Source organism: Gorilla gorilla, chromosome 7, assembly GCF_029281585.2.
Source record: "Gorilla gorilla gorilla isolate KB3781 chromosome 7, NHGRI_mGorGor1-v2.1_pri, whole genome shotgun sequence".
In the NCBI taxonomy this organism is placed as follows: Eukaryota; Metazoa; Chordata; class Mammalia; order Primates; family Hominidae; genus Gorilla; species Gorilla gorilla.
In genome coordinates this window covers 115,539,916-115,551,882 of record NC_073231.2, presented here as the reverse complement: position 1 = coordinate 115,551,882, position 11,967 = coordinate 115,539,916, and positions in this window count along the sequence as shown.

The following is an 11,967-nucleotide window of genomic DNA, read 5'->3' as shown; positions in this document are numbered from 1 at the left end:
AACAAGTTTCTTTTGTTCTAAATATTGGATGACCCAATATAACTGTGTCTTGCAAGATACTCTTAAACTAAAGAGCTAAATATACTAATGAAATAGAACTGTAGTCTCTAAATAGTGATCCAATCATCAAAAAGATCCCTTGCCTTTTTAAAAACCTTGATATAAAGAGAAACTCAAATGTGTATTATGTGGTCTCTAGTTTTAATGTTGTAAGTTGCTTTTAGAAGAATATGGTTCAAAACTTTTTCCCCAAACGCAAGCCTTTTCCATTTCTCTGATTATCGGTATGGGGTAGGAGGTTCCATTGCAAACTCAGCAGCTCAGACTTGGTTGCTGTGCTGGGGGTTCCCAGTAGCACTGTAAAAAAAGGTAGTGCACTGCCAAGTGGCTAAAGAGGTCAAGAACAAAGCCGGCTGTGAGATAAGGAAGTTTTTTAAGGGTTGGAAACCTGCAGTGAGAGGTCCGATCTTGGCAATCATATCAAAGGCAGTGGTTCTACATTTTTTAAGGTGGAAAAAACACAAGGGAAGATCTGTCTGAGAAGTAATGAGCTGCAAGCATGACTGGCTTTCTGGAAGAGAGATTTGCAATGGCATAAAACATTCCCAGGTCTAGATGTGTGGATGACAAGCACAGAGATGGAAAGTGGCAGGCTGAAACAGAGAAACTCAAGGCATATTTTTAAAAAGACAATTTGGAGGTAAGGGGATGTTTGACCTACACTTTCAAAAAACACAATGAAATTTTTTTAAATACAGCTTTTTTTTTCCAGTAAGGAGGAAATTATTACTGATCCGTTGTCTTTCTGGAGTCTCTAGGTAGGGAGGGAGAAAAATCTGGTATATATAACGAAGCAATCTTGTTGCATGTACATGACTAACCAGATCTCCACCAGGGCTGTCTTCACTAGTGCTAGGCTGGCCATTGTGACACTTGGTCCCTTTCATGTGCTCCTTACTTCCTGTTTTTATGCCCTGAACTCACTGTGTCCAGCCATCCCGGCCTTCTGTGTCTTTGTTCTTTCTCATTCCTACCTCAGGACCTTTGTGCCAGTGATTATCTTCCACCTGCACATTATTTTCCCTCCTCATTTTGGCAGTCAGGCCTCAAATATCACCTCCTTTAAAATGTTTTCTCTGCTATCCTCTCTAATGCTGCACCCCACCCAACACCCTAGTTTCTTTGTATCAAATAAACTTTAATTTTTTTCACAAAGATAATATCTCTATTCCTATCTTTCTTATTTTTGTTTAATTGTTAATCATCTGTCTTTCCCCTCTAGAATCTAAGCTCCATATGAGCAAAGTCTTTCATATCTTGTTTATTGCTTAAATCAATAAGGGCCCCAACAGGAAACAGTTGAGTAATTAGGAGATGCTTAGTAAGGGACTGTTTAGGAAGCGACTGTTTCATGGCTCCTCTCGGCAGTGCAATATTTTGGTGCTACTAACAGTGGGGCAGGCTATAGCCACTAGTAGCCCTGAAGACCGAGGTAGGTGCATTACCAGGACACCTAATAAGAAAAGAGACCTGCAGTGGAGAGACACAATCAGTCTGTGGCCCCCCTTCAAAGAGAGCTGGGAAAATCAATGTCTCAATTTCCTTCCCCTTCATCTCTCACATTGCCTACTGAGGCTTATACTAGTGTGTGCTTATGCTTAATACTTATGTCTGTAATCCATGAATAGCATAAGGACTAGAAATTCAAAACTGAATTACCTTTGACTTTAGAAAAAGCAAGTGACTTTCCCTGAAGATTGCCTTCAGCCACCAGCAGGCTAAAGAGACCCACTTCTACTTCTCAGCAAGGCAGGAAGGAGCCAGGCTAACTGGTATGCCAAGGACAAATGTTTAGTTGTGAAGTGCATTACAGAGATGATGGAAAGCTTTCGAGGCATCAGATTGTGGGACTTCAAAATTTGAAGAAGTACATACATTAGAGAGTAGTATAGGCAGTTCATTAATGCTTTATAAGCCCTTTCAGTAGGCTCCACAGTTCACAGAGAGCTCCACATATCCTATCTCATTCAAGTCTCAAAGTCTTCAGGCAGATAGCAAGTAATGTCCTCATTTTAGAGACAAGGAAAATTTGCCTTAGCAAATTAAATGTCTTGCCCAAGGTCATACAGCTATCAGGGGTGAAACACAAATTCAGAGAAAGGGAAAAGAATCCTTTGGGAAAAAAAAAATCCTCTAAGAGGTGTGGGAGATGAGTCTGAGGGAATTTGATGAGCTAATCTGACCAAGAGTTTTGATAAATTGTTACTCTATTGCAAAAATTGCCTGTTTCCGTGGGAGTCTTTGTCCCAGGTGTATTACTAGGTGAAATAAAAATGAAATAACAAGACAACATAACAGAAGAAAAAGTCAAGGATCTGCATAGTCCGTCTGAATAATACACAGCCTAGGGAGATGACATGTAAATGATCAAAGCACCTCTAAAACTATTGCTCTTCTTCCTACCACCTAAATCTTAGCCTGGGAAGAGAAAGTAAGGTACAAAAAAGGCAATTCCAAGTGATAGCAATTCCCATGAAATAGGAAGAAAACAGAGCTTTCACTTCTCAAATATTAAATCTCTCCAGATAGTGGAATTCTGAACTAGCAGGAGTTGAGTGATGAAACAGACTGCTAATTTTTAACTGCTTATATTCATTCACCTTCTGTTAATGTATTTAATCTCTTTACTCGTTATTTTACCCTAAAATCACAATGTTATTTTTCACATGCTAGTTGTAGAAGGAATGTAACGTATTTACTAGGAATAAAAGCGGTTAGCCTTTATAGATGAGTTTCACCTCTCCTGCCTGCCTCTTGGCAGACATAATAAAGCCAAGGTACAGTCAGTGCCAGAAAACCTTAATGAGATGGGAGACAAGAATGAAAAGTTATCAGAGGTACGGTATTCCTGGAGATTTTTAAAGCAATGGCAATGAGCCATGTTCTTAGCTACAATTAAAATATGGTCTTTAGAGGTGCCTCAGTCAGTCTCAAACATCTTGCAGCAGATCTTCAGGGCCAGATTTAGATTTTAGTGCACCGGGCTTGTGGGTAAATACAACACTTAAATTTTCTTTGTTTTTGTTTTTGTTTGTTTGTTTGTTTGTTTGTTTTGAGACTGAGTCTTGCTCCATTGCCCAGGCTGGAGTGCAGTGGTGTGATCTCAGCTCACTGCAACCTCAACCTCCTGGGTTCAAGCGATTCTCCTGCCTCAGCCTCCTTAGTAGCTGGGATTACAGGGTGCCCACTACCAGGCTCGGCTAATTTTTGTATTTTTAGTAGAGACGTGGTTTTGCCATGTTGGCGAGGCTGGTCACCTGACCTCAGGTGATCCACCCACGTCGGCCTCCCAAAGTGCTGGGATTACAGGTGTGAGCCACACACCCGGCCAAGACACTTAAATGTTCAGCCATCAGTGAAAGCCATTTATGTGGCTAATACTGATGATGAAAAAAACGGTGGTACAATTGCAATTTTCTTACATGGATATATTGCATGGTGGTAAAGTCCTGGCTGTTCGTGTGCCGATCACCCGAACTGTGAACATTGTACCCAATAGATACTTGTTCAACCCTCAACTTCCTCCTACCCTCCCCCTTTCTGGAATCGCCAATGTCTAGTATTCCCCTCTGTTTTTCAACGTGTACTCATTGTTTAGCTCCCACTTATAAGTGAGAACACACCATATTTGACCTTCCAAAACGGTATTATTAAAGTGCATTTTTTAAAGTTGGGAGTTGAATCCTTAAGGACATTGTTTAAAATCTACTTTTCAAAGGATCCAGTGAAAGTATTTCCCCATGAGTAATGCAGCCACTAATCTGCGTTATTCAGTGTGCTCTATCGCAATTCATCTGAAATCCTTCAGCAATGGACTAGAACAACCAGAAGAAGAATCCTCTCACTTTATTATTCACAAGCTGTGTTCTGTAGTTGTCATTCATAAACAACTTTTTTCTGAGACCAAAAACAATCAAGTGGACAGAAACTTAATTCTGCAGCATATGCAAGAGAATTAAATAATCTACCTCATAAGTGAGCAAAACCCTATACTGGCTTAGCTGCTCATTTTCTTTATGATACAGGCGGAGCCTTTTGTGCCTCAGCCTTCCAACCTACTAAGAATGACTTGATTTACCTCTGTGTTCTGTGCCTCAAGCAGAACTTACCAGAATCAATCCTGAGCCATGTAGATTGAAACATGCCTTCTGTTTGTTTATATTAGAACAATTGTTGTTTCTCTGTCCTAGGGAGGCTCGTCTATCTAGCAGGATGGCTCTAAAAACGGGATTTGGAGTTGAGCAAAGTTCGATGTTAAAAACATTCTCTACCAGTTACCAGCTATGTGGTTTTGGAAACTTACTTATTAGTCACCCCCTCAGCCTCAATTTCTGCATCTGTAAAAAGAGGATAATCATAGTACTTGATTCACTGGGTGACTGAGAGAAGAGAATGAGAGAATATGTATAAAATGTGTAGTTCAGAGTCTGGCATCTCATAGGCCCTCAGAGCATATAAGCTGGGTACTGCTCTCTGCACACTTGGAATAGGAAGCCACACTTTCTCCTTGTGGCTTCTCTAGGACTACAACAAGCAGCCTTATCCTTCCACTCGCAATGCTTTGCTCCCTCTTCTCTCACCATTTGCTCTTCCATATCATTGCTTATATCCTACTTTCTCCAAGATTCTTAAGGTGCAGGGCTATTGGTACCTGGAAGACTCATCTTCCCCTAACCCTGGGCAACCTTTGGGGCTTTGCAAATAGGAGCATAGGAGCAAAAGTCATAAACACGTAGAGCCCTAGAGCAGGAATGTGGAAGGAAGATCAAAGCTTCAATAAAACATGAAACCACCAAATCGAGCAGAACACCATGCCCTTAATTCCTAAGGAAGTCCTTCATCGCACCTATAGCTTTTGTCATTCAAGTTGTTCCAGCAACTCATCACTACTATTGTTTGTGTGCCTATTTGATGTTTATTCTCATATTTTCATTGGTTTTTGCCCTTCCTCTCTCATTAAACTATAATGCTTTTTAAGCCAGTGTACATTATTTTAACAACGACAACAATAAAAAAAACTGTGGCCTAAAATAATTGATACGCTTCTGCTATGTTCTGCCAAAGTAATTCTCACTTCCCCTACTAGAATAACTATCAGCTTGTATTGTTATTGCATAAGTTACCCAAGTGTCTGCCTCCCCATCTTTCAAAGCCCCCCTTCATCTAGTGTATATGACCCGTATGCACTCCTGAGTCACTGTGCCTTATAGCTCTCCTTTACCTACTGCCAAAGCCATATTCACCACTTTAGGGGCTGATTCCTCAGACTAGCTTTTCCCTCCTCCCCCTCTTCCTCCTTCTCTTTCTTCCTTTCTTCCCCCAAGCATTACCAATTCAAGGCAGTAGAACGGGGCAAAAGAGTTCTAAAAGTTTAGGAAAAGATACCCCGAGTGCATTCTGGGAAGTGGAATGCACATCAGCAGAGCTGGAAGGAAGCACGTGTCACTGCTGTGCTCAGGACACAGTCTGAATCTTCAGATTGCTTGGTCCTGGAGAGGCTGTTTGGTAGTGCACAGAGCCTGCATCCTGTGGACAGAGCACTTGACATCTCTCTCCTTACCAGCCTGACTAGTCACTGGTGCAACTTTAGAAAAGTTGTTTAACCTCAGTGCACTTTCTCAACTACCTGGTCTCTACAATGATAGAGACCTTAGACAGCTTTTATAAATGCATTATTGTGCATAAATCCTGGCTCCAATAATCACTAGAGAAGTATTTGCTATTATTGTTGCCTGTACCTTCCCAAGCTATCTGCTGCTTACTTCTTCAGTCCCGTCTCTTGCTACTTCTCCTTTGCACTCTATGCTATAGCCATGAAGAGCAACTTGAGGTCACCCTAAACGTACCCAAGATTTATCTCGACCTTGACTCCTTGCTTAGAGTGTTCCCTCTGTAAAAAAGGTATTTGCTCTCCCTGCTCCCTTCACCTAGGTCCTAGTCATTCTCAGGTCTCAACTTCCAAATTACATCTTGCATCTTAAAAAAAAAAAAATCCTTCCAAGATCCTCCAAGCCAGAGTCCCTTATATGTGCTCACATATCATGATGGGCTCAACATGAATAATGCCTAGTTACTTGCAAGTGACTTCTTTTCTTTTCTGTATTTTTCTTGGTCATACCAGACTGCAAATTCTTTGAAAGCAGGAAGCATCTTTCATGGTTCTGTTCCTAGTACCAGCACAATGCTAGCACTTACTAGATGCTCCATAAATATGTTTTCAATACAAGTTGAAAGCAAAGAAATTAAACAACATGAGAGCAAATGTTACCACTTATGCATACTTTTCATATTGGACACAAAGGTTTATAAAACTCTAGTAGTTCAAGCCTTCATATTTTAAACTGTAACATCTTCAAAATGGAGTTATATGATCTTCATTATTTCTGAACATGGTGTCAGCTTGGCAAGTAGAATAAAAACAAATTTTCCCAGATAAGCAAAAAACTCTGCACTTCTTTCAGCTATGTACAAGGTATATAGGGCAGACTGGCTCAGGCATCCCTTCCAGGCAGGTTTTGAGATATCAGAAGAGAAAAAAATGATATTTTTTTTAGAGCACCTCATGCTATTTGGAGATTTATAAATGTTTCTCAATGATGCTAATGATAGTGATGATGAAAATTCTGAAACAGTGAGAATAATGTTTAGTATAATAAAGGTCCTAGATGTTCCCATTGGTTATAAATTGAGATTTGATAGAAAGATGAAGAAGGAAAATCAAAAATCTAATCCTCTCCTACCTTCCGAAGACTTTATAATATTACATTTATTATTGCTTTAATGTTTGATCTTCTTTAAAATGTTTATAATTCTCTGCAATTGAGATATATATATATATATATATATATATATATATAAATCCCTCAAATGCACATCTCTCTACTTTTTTATTTTTATAGATTTAGGGAGTACAAGTACAGTTTTATTACATAAACATATTATGTAGTGGTAAACTCTGGGCTTTTAATGTAACCATCACCAAAATAGTATACATTGTACCCAATAGATAGTTTCTTATTCCTCACACCCCTCCCACCTTCCCACCTTCTGGAGTCTCCAATGTCTATTATTTCACTCTTTATGTCCATATGAAGCCATTGTTTATCTCCCACTTGTAAGTGAGAATAGGTGATATTTGACTTTCTGTTTCTGAGTTATTTCACTTAAAATAATGGCCTCCAGTTCCATCCAAGTTTCTGCAAAATACATGATTTCATACTTATTCTGGCTGAGTAGTATTTCATGGGAGATATATATATATATATATATATATATGTATATGTAATACACACACATATACACATACACATGGTGGTATATGTGATTATATATATACCACAGTTTCGTTAATTATCCATTAATTATCCATTGATGGACACTTAGGTTGATTCCATGACTTTGCTATTGTGCATAGTGTTGCTATAAACCTGCAAGTTCAGATGTCATTTTATATAATAATTTATTTTCTTTTGGGTAGATACTCAGTAGTGACGAGGCTGGATCAAATGGTTTCTTTGAGACATCTCCATACTGTTTTCCATTTACATTCCTACTAACAGCATGTAAGCATTCCCTATTCTCTGCATCATTGCCAATATCTGTTGGTTTTTGACTTTCTAATAATAGCCGTTCTGACTGGTGTGAAATGGTATCTCATTGTGGTTTTGATTTGCATTTATCTGATGATTAGTGATGTTGAGCATTTTTTCATAAGTTTGTTGGCCACTTGTATGTCTTCTTTTGAAAAATGTCTGTTCATGTCCTTTGCTAATTTTTTAATGGGATGATTTGGTTTTTTTCTTGTTGAATTTTTTGAATTCTTGGTAGATTCTGGATGTTAGTCTTTTGTCAGATGGATAATTTGCAAATATTTTCTCCCATTCTGTAGGTTGTCTGTTTACTCTGTTGATTGTTTCTTGTGCTGTGCAGAAGCTTTTTAGTTTAATTAAATCTCATTTGTCTATTTTTAGTTTTGTTGCATTTGCTTTTGATGTCTTAGTCATAAATTCTTTGCCTATGCTACTCTCCAAAAGAGTTTTCCTTAGGTTTTCTCCTAGAATTTTATAGATTAAGGTCTCATATTTTAAGTCTTTAATCCATCTTGGGTTAATTTTTGTATATGGTGAGAGATGAGCGTCCAGTTTCATTCTTCTGCATATAGTTATCCAGTTTTCCCAGTACCCTTTATTGAATAGGGTATCCTTTTCTCAGTGTATATTTTTTGTCAACTTTGTTGGAGACAAGTTGGTTACAGGTATATAGCCTTTCTGGATTCTCTATCCTGTTCCATTTGTTTGTTTCTATTTTTATACCAGTACCAGGCTGTTTTGGTTACTATAGCCTTGTAGTATAATTTGAAGTCAAGTAATGTGATGCCTCCAGCTTTGTGTTTTTGCTTAGGATTGCTTTGACTATTTGGGCTTTTTTTTTTTTTTTGGTTCCATATGAATTGTAAGATTGTTTTTTCTAATTCTGTGATAAATGATATTGGTATTTTGATACGGATTGCATTGAATCTGTAGATTACTTTGGGTAGTATGGTCTTTTCAATGGCATTGATTCTTCCAATATATGAGCATGGGATATTTCTTTGTTTGTGTCACCTATGATTTCTTTCATCAGCATTTTGTAGTTCTCCTTGTAGAGATCTTTCACCTCTTTGGTTAAATATATTCCTAGGTATTTTATTTTTATTTTTAGTGGCTATTGTAAATGGGATTAAGTTCTTGATTTTGTTCTCAGCTTGATTGCTATTGGTGTATAGAAATGTTACTAACTTTTGTACATTGATTTTTGTATCCTAAGACTCTACTGAAGTCATTTATCAAATCTAGGAGTCTATTGCAGGAGTTTTTAAGGTTTTCTTGGTATAAGATTATATAATCAGCAAACAGAGATAATTTGACATCCTCTTTTCCAATTTGGATGCTTTTTATCTCTTTCTCTTGTCTGATTGCTCTAGCTAGGACTTTCAGCGTTATCTGGAATGGTAGTGGTAAAAGTGGGCATCCTTGTTTTGTTCTAGTTCTTAGGGGAAATGATTTCAACTTTTCCCCATTCAGTATGATGTCACCTGTGGGTTTGTCACATATGACTTTTATTATTTTGAGGTATGTTATGTATATGCTTTGTTTGTTGAGGGTTTTTATCATGAAGTGATGCTTAACTATATCAAATTCTTTTTCCGCATATATGGATATGATCATATGGTTTTTGCTTTTATTTCTGTTTATGTGGTAAATAACATTTATTGATTTGCATTTATTGAACCATTCTTACATTCTTAAAATGAAACCCACCTGATTGTGGTGTATTATCTTTTTTATGTGCTGATTGATTCAGTTTGCTAGCATTTTGTTGATTTTTACATCTGCATTCGTAAGAGATATAGACCTCTGATTTTCTTATGCCTGTCTCTGTGTGTGTGTGTGTGTGTGTGTGCGCGCGCGCGTGTGTGTCCTTGACTGACTTTGGAATTAGGGTGGTATTGACTTTGTAGAATGAGTTAGGGAGGATTCTCTCTGCCTCAGTTTTTTGCCTTGGTTTGTCAGTATGATTGGTACCAGTTCTTCTTTACACATCTGGTAGAATTCAGCTGTGAACACATCTGGTCCTAGGCTTTCTTTTGTTGGGGGGATGGATTTTTTATACAGATTCAATCTCGCTACCCATTATTGGTCTGTTCAGGATTTCAATTTCTTCCTAGTTCAATCTAGGGAGGTTGTATGTTTCCAATAATTTATCCATTTTCTCTAGATTTTCTAGCTTGAGTGTAGAGGTGTTCGTAGTAGTCTCTGGCGAGTTTCTGTATTTCTGTGTTAGTAGTTGGAATATTTCCCTTTTCATTTCTGATTGTGCTTATTTGAATATTCTTTCTTTTTTTCTTGGTTAACCTAGCTAGGGGTCTGTCAATTTTGTTTATGTTTTCAAGGAGTCAACTTTTTGTTTCATTGATTCTTTGTATTTTTTGTCTCAATTTCATTTAGTTGTGGTCTGGTCTTTGTTATTTTTTTTCTCCTGGAGTTTTAAGCTTGGTTTATACTTGTTTTTCTAATTCCTTGAGGTGTGACATTAGGCTATTAATTTGTGATCTTTCTATATTCTTGATATAGGCATTTAACACTGTAAACTTTCCTCTTAGCACTGCTTTTGCTGTATACCAGAAATTTTGGTATGTTCTGTCTTTATATTCATTCATTTCAAAAATCTTTCTGATTTCCATCTTAATTTCATCATTGACCCAGAGGTCATGTAGGAGCATGTTGTTTAATTTCCATGTATTTGCATAGTTTTGAGAGTTCCCCCTTGGTATTGATTTCTAATTTTAATTGACTGTGGTCCAAAAAATACTTCATCTCATTTTGATTTTTTAAATTTTATTGAGACTTGATTTGTGGCCTGATAGATGGTCTATTTTGCAAAATACTTCATGCACTGATGAAAATAATGTATATTCTTCAGTTTTGGATACAATGTTCCATAAATATCTGTTATGTCCATTTGGTCTAGAATCCAATTGAAGTCTTAGTGTTTCCTTGTTGACTTTCTACATCGATAATCTGTCTAGTGCTGTCCCCGAGGTGTTGAAGTCCCTCATTATTATTGTGTTGCCATCTATCTCTTTTCTTAGGTCCAGAAGTATTTGTTTAATGAATCTGGGTGCTCTGGTGTTGGGTACACACATATTTAGGATTGTTACATCTTCTTGTTGAATAGAACCCTTTATCATTATATAATGACTGTTCTTTCCTACTGTTTTTAATTTAAAGTCTGTTTTATCTGATATCAGTGTAGCACCACCTGTTCATTTTTTGTTTCTGTTTGTGTAGAACATCTTTTTCCACCTCTTTACCTTGATTGACTCTGTCACAGCCAGTTAGGTGTGTTCCTTCTAAGCAGCATATGGTTGGATCTTGTTTTTTATTCATTTTGCAAATCTATATCTTTTAAGTGGAGTATGTAATCCATTTACATTTAAGATTAATATTAATATATGAGATTTTATTTCTGTCATAATATTTATAGTTACCTAGTTGCTTTTTCCTCTCAACTGTGTAATTGTTTTATAATACCTCTGAGTTATATACTTTTGTATACTTTTATAATGGTGAATATTGACCTTTCATTTTCATGTTTAGAATTCCTTTGAGCATTTTTGTAGGGCTAATTTAGTGTTGCCAAATTCCCTCAGAGTTTTCTTGTCTGGGAAACAAATTATTTCTCCTTCATTTAGGAAACTTGGTTTAGTAGGATGCAAAATTCTTGGCTCACAGTTTTTTTTTTCTTTAAAACTAAAAGTAGGATCCCAATTTCTTCTGGCCTGTAGAGTTTTTACTGAGAAGTCCATGGTGAGTCTGATAGGATTTCCTTTACAGGTGATTGGGTGCTTTTCTTCTGATGCTTTTAGGATGTTTTCCCTCATATTCACTTTAGATAGTCTGATGTCTATATGTCCTGGTGATATCCATCTTGTAACATACCTTCCTGGAGATATCTGAGAGTCTTGCATCTACATATCTAAATCTCTAGACTAGGAAAGTTTTCCTCAGTTACTCCCTCAAATAGGTTTTCCAAACTTTTTATTTTTTCTTCTGACTTGTAGGTTTGGATATTTTACATAATCCCATGTTTCTCAGAGGCTTTGTTTTTTTAATTTTTTGTCTTTATTTTTGTCTGGTGTTAATTTGAAAAACCTGCCTTCAAGCTCTGAAATTCCTTCCTCTGCTTGGCCTAGTCTATTATTAAAGCTTTCAGCTGTATTTTATAATTCCTTCCATAAATTTTTCATGTCAGAAGTTATGTTTGGTTGCTTTTTAAAATCTGTCTCTGTAATGAATTTTTCATTCATATCCTGAATTGTTTTTTGATTTCTTTGTTTTTGTTTTCAACTTTCTCTTGGATTTCATT